The sequence below is a fragment of the Myotis davidii genome, unplaced genomic scaffold, assembly GCF_000327345.1.
Source record: "Myotis davidii unplaced genomic scaffold, ASM32734v1 scaffold97, whole genome shotgun sequence".
In the NCBI taxonomy this organism is placed as follows: Eukaryota; Metazoa; Chordata; class Mammalia; order Chiroptera; family Vespertilionidae; genus Myotis; species Myotis davidii.
The window spans coordinates 4433351-4438780 of NW_006289392.1; the positions used below are offsets into that span (position 1 = coordinate 4433351).

At 60.0% G+C, this 5430-nt stretch overlaps 1 long non-coding RNA gene across 1 annotated transcript in view; it reads right to left on the reverse strand.

Moving 5' to 3' along the window:
- Window positions 1-5116, reverse strand: part of LOC107182762 — a 19039-nt gene extending 13923 nt beyond the window's left edge. The window contains exons 1-2 of the long non-coding RNA XR_001513492.1: window positions 5106-5116; window positions 2166-2178 (exon numbers count right to left, since the gene is read on the reverse strand). This is a non-coding gene — a long non-coding RNA (uncharacterized LOC107182762). The remainder of the gene's footprint in view (window positions 1-2165; window positions 2179-5105) is intronic.
- Between the last annotated feature and the right edge of the window lie 314 nt (window positions 5117-5430).

Consider the following 5430-nt stretch of genomic DNA (forward strand, 5'->3'; position numbering starts at 1 on the left):
AGGGGAGGAGGGGGGCGTGGAGGGGAGAGAAGAGGGAGAAGGGAGAAATGGGAGGGGGAGGAGGCTAGGGGGAGGAGGAGAGGGGGAGGGGAGGAGTATGCAGTGTGCAGAGGAGAGAGGAGATGGCAGTCGGCCTGTCGGCCTGTCGAGAGCCGAGAGCTGGCTGTGTCACCTATGGATGCTATTCCGGGCCGGTTGCCTCCTCCTTGCCCAGTTCTCACTTTGTAAATAGCGGGCTCATCACAGCGCTGACCTCAGAGGTGCCGTGAGAATAAGATGAGACAAACCGCTCTAAAGTGACACACGCACGAGGCCCGTGCACTAGGTGCTCAGTGGCCCTGAAGGAAGATGGGGGCACAGGGCAGCCTCAGCCCCTGTGGGAGGTTCAGGGTTAGGGACACCTATGACTGGAGCTGGGGTCATGTCAGGGGCCACAGGAGTTCGGGGGTCAGGGGAGCTGGATGGGGAGGCTTTGCATGCTGGGAAGGGAGTTCGACGGCACCTGTTCACCATGGAGGCCACTGAGGAGAGCTTTAGAAAGACAGATGGGCTATGTTCAGAGAGAGAGAGAGAGAGAGAGAGAGAGAGAGAGAGAGAGAGAGAGAGAGAGAGAGAGAGAGAGAGGTGAGACTGGAAGGTGAGTAGCAGGATGACACTTTTTTCTTTCCAGGCTCCTAGTCATCAATCCAAGTCCTACCCAGCCTCCCTCACCCGCCACCTTGACCCTCCTGTGGGCCCAGGTGAGAGTAGGTGGAGGGAACATGGGAACAGCTTGAGCCTAAGACACATCCTATCAAGACAGGTCCTGCCCGACTCCGGGGCCTGGAGCGAGGACGCTGCCCCATGCAGTGGACTGGGCAAGCAGCCACCGTCCTATTCACGTCTAAGCACATTGAGGGCATCCAGTTCATTTGTGGGAAACCGGGAACCAGAACCCAGCCTTTCGGAGTCTGACCACAGCTTCCGGAGCTGCTACGCTGGGAGGGGACAGCCCTCCCACCCTGCCTCTGCCCACCTCCTCCCGAGGGTCCTGCGGAATCCAGCTCCTGACCAGCTCCCCGGGGCCATCCACCAGCCTCCTGAGACACACGGGGCGAGGCCTGCGGCCCAGCATCAGAGTCAAACTGTGTAAAACCCTCCCAGCTTTCACCAGGGTACGTAGCATCCGCCCCCCCACCACCCCATCCTTCCGAGCCTTTACTTATTATTGTAAAATTAATCTTCATTTGCTAAATAATTCATGAGGCAGTGACAGGAAATGCTTAGCAAAGCTTAAACTGCAGTCCTGGCCTGCCCGGTCCAAGTGTTCCGGAAGGTTCCAGGGTTAGAGATGGCGGGTAGGGCTGGGCACAGCCTCTGTCCAGCAGGGAGCAGGGAGGCGGGGCTGCAGGGGCGGACCCTCCCCGGCGCCCAGAACACAGGCTCCCTGGGAACACGCTGCCTGAGCTGTGCCTTGTGGCCGGCGCCCAGGAATGAGCTGTCGCCCAGGAAGGAGCCATCCCTACCCGTCAGGATGGTGTGAGCTCTCCCTCCGCATCCTCAGCCCCTCCCCAAAGGGGATCAGGTTGTGGCCCACACCCAGGCTCAGGTGTGAGCACCAGCTAAGTCGGCACACCTGGGTTCTACCATTCAGCCCAGGGATCCCGGCCCCACTGCCTCCCTCCCGAGCTTGGCCTTCCTTGTACAAAACAAAGATGGTGCCAGATGCTTTTTCTACGTCACCCGGTCAGAGCACCCAGTGAGCCTGCCGTCGCCGGGTCAGAGCACCCAGTGAGCCTGCTGTCACCGGTCAGAGCACCCAGTGAGCCTGCTGTCACCCGGTCAGAGCACCCCGTGTCCTGCCTTTCCTTCTACCGTCCCCGGGATGAGGTCGGAACGGCTCCCCTGGGCTCTGTGCACTCTCCATGACAGGCGACTGCAGCTCCTGCAGCCACATCTCCATGCTGGCGCCTCTCCCCTCACCCCGCCCAGAGGCACTTGTTCCCCTTCCCCTCCCTCTCCTCGGCCTGTGCACACATGGGTCCCGCCTGTGCTGGTCTGGGTCTCAGTTTCCTGCCGACCCACCTCCCACATGAACTTCCCATCTTCAGGTCACAGCCAGGTTTCACTTTCCCTGAAAAACCCTGGGACCAGGCCCCTGAGGCCCTGGGCTCACCGCACCCCACAGCACGCAGCCGCCTCTTCCGCACCCATTCCCTGTTCGAGGGCGTGCGCCTGGATAACAGGCTCGTCTGTCAGGGCCCCAGTGCATCCCTGGCACCTTGCAGAGTGACTCGGTCGATTCAGCACGAACACGTGACTGCGTGCAATGCTTCCGTGGGCAGGGGAGCCCAGGAGGACCGGCTGCAGGGGCGGGAGCGGACGGAGGGCCTGGGGAGGCAGCGGAGCCGCCTCAGAGGCCCTGCTGAGAGACGATGCCTGAGAGAACAGGGCACCACAGGCCGCCGATGGCCGGGGCCCTCCCGCTGCGGCCTGGGCTCAGAGCGGTCCCTTCTGGGCTCTGGGACTGACCGGCACGCAAGGCCAGCACCCGAGGCGTGGAAGTGGCTCCAAGCTGCTGTCTGCCCGGCGGGGCCTGAGGAGGCCAGGCGGCCCCTGAGCCCCACATGCTGACCACCCAGGGTGCTCTAGTCCCTGAAGATATCACCACTCCCTCCGCTGGGCCCGGCCTCAGGGCCTCCACGCAGTGTGTGCCAACCCCGCACAAACGCCACCTCTCCTGACTTCCCAGCTCCCCGCCCCTTGGAACCACTCTTGCTCTGAGTCCTTGTTGAGCACCGTTCTGTGAGTTGCACTGAAATGTTACGTGTGGGTCCCCTTGGCTGACAGGCGTCACGTTCTCTGGGGCCCAAGGTCCAGGTAGCACGATCAGTGGGGACCCAGCAACCCTGGACTTGAATGCTAGCTCTTAGCCAGCAGTGAGCATGCAGCAGGCACGCTGTGAATGAATGCATGAATGAAAACACTTCACTTCCCTGAACTCATGCTCCTTTCTAAAATGGGCATCATCATATCACCATCACATGGATGTGGTGGGACTGGCAGACCCTCCATGGAAGAGTCTGGGCAGGAAATAAAAGGTTACTGGGGGTGCTCATCAATGCGCCCCACGCCCGCCTCCCGTCCGGGGCACCATGTGCTGACGAGTGACTGTCAGGGGCATCACTGATGCACAAGCCACTTCCGGGTGATGTCACCACCCAAAGCCACCCTCAGAGGAGGCTGCTTGCTGACCTGGGGCAGCTTGCCCTTTATTTTGGTGCTTACCTCTCGCATAGAGGAGAGGGAAGGGGCGGGGAGGGCGCATGAGGAGGGAAGAACAGCCCAGCAGCCCCGGAGACGGCGGTCCAGCAGCAGCCCTTGCCGAGCCTGGAGTCCACTGAATACCAACCCCCAGCGGATGGGACGCTAGGAAGGGCTGGGAGGAGGGTTCAAGGAGCTGCCTTACAAACACAGCCAAGAGAACGCCTCTATTTTCAAACGTTCAACGACCGAGCCAGGAGCCAGCCCGGCCAGAGGCACCGGGTCTCAGCACGGAGGTGCCCGCCGCCCTCCTGCACCGAGGCTCCTCACTGCGGCCTCTGTCTCACGTTTGTGGAGTTTGGAGGGATTTTATTGGAAAATAGGAAAGCCGTGGGTGCCGCGAGGGCTGGGAAGAAGGGGAAACGAGCACAATGGACTCCAGCGTGGGCTCATTTTAAATGTAAGAGGAGAGCAAGGCACAAGCGTTGTGCTGATCCTGGCGGGACGAGCTGTGTGACAGGAGGACAGGGAGTAACCATACGACAGGTGGCAGGGGCTGGGCCAGGCCTGTGCACCTGGCAGTCCAGGTCAGCACGGGGAAATGCCCGAGGTGCTTGCGTGCCGCTCAGCACCTGTGCCCGATGCCGGTCTGAAGAGCCGGTCAAGGCTGAGAATGGTGCAGTGGTGCCGAGGGAACCTGTGCAGCAGCCAAGGACGGTTCTTCAGGTTCAAGGTCAAGGAATCTGCCAACATCCAACCAAGCCGAGGCTGCAGGTGCCGGCGGCGCAGCTGCTAGGGGCGCCCAGGGGTCCTGGTGGCGGCCAGAAGGGCCACCCACGTCAGTGACTTTCCAGTGTCAACCCAACTGGTCTATTTTGGGACAAGACGCTTGTTAAACACCAAGTGCGTGAGAAGGAAGAGAGCCTGGTTCAGAGCCTCAGAGGCCCGGCCACACTCCCATCTCAGAACCGGCCCTGGGCAGCAGCTTCGCCTACCCCGCTCCCCCCACCCTCCGCCCCGCCCCGGCCCTTGGACTTAGGAGCAAATGGGCTGGCTCACAGCCTTTGCCAGGGGGAGCTGCCCTGCTTCGTGCAGAAACGCTCTGTGCTCTGACCACCTTGGGACGGCCCTTACTATTCTGAGGGTTATTTTTATTCGCCTGGCAGTGCGCCCGCTCCTACTTGCCAAGTACACTCTGGCCTCAGGCTTTGCCCCCTGCCCTCTGCCCCGCTGCCCCGCTGCCCCCTGCCCAGGAAGCCCTTTCCCAGATCTATGTCTCTCACTCAGCACCCCCTTCAGGCCTTTGCCCAATGTTCAATGCTGCGCTGTGCTGCCTGCCTGTCCTCCTCACCCCTCCCCGTCTGCCTCTCCGTGGCACTTATGGACCTAGCATATCACTCACTTATTTACTGTGGTGGTTGTGTAATGTCTGTCTCTTCCCACTAGCATATATGCCACGCAAGACTAGAGATCCCTATTACATTCACCGACCTATCCTCAGTTCCTGGATGAGTACCTGCCACATAGAGAGGGCTCACTCTGTAGGAAACTACTAGTAAATAGCTCCATTGTGCCCATTCCCCTGGCGTTAGGCCCGTTGTTTCACCTTTTGGGTGGCCTTCAGGTGTTGCTTCCCTCGAGCCCAGCACTGCTGGCAGGAGGCTGTTTTGTCCCTGGGCCCAGGTGTGCCTGGTCACAGCGCGCACCCTCTGGGTGACAGATGCACAACCAAGCACCCTCAGAAACTGGGGCTGGAAGACTGGGTTGGGATGTGACCAGATCTTAGGTCGTCCAGACCCCGTCCTCCAGTGCCGGAGCCTGACACTGCAGAAGAGCAGGTTAAGTCTATGAGGTGGATCGACGCCTCTGGGAGAAGTGTCTCCACCACCCCCTCACTATTATCTTCACGACAAGGTTGGGGCAGAGGACTGGTGGCCTGACTCAGGGTCTTAGACCTCATGCTAATAATAGATGACATTTTTGAGCACTTGCTATGGGTCAGGCACTTCATGTGGATTACCTCATTTTGTCCTCCCAACTAATCTGTATCCTGTCATCACCATCATCACCATCAACACCATCACTATCACCATCATCATCATTACCATCATCACCACCATCATCATCGTTACCATCATCATCACCACAATCATCATCACCATCATCACCACCACCATCATCATCGTT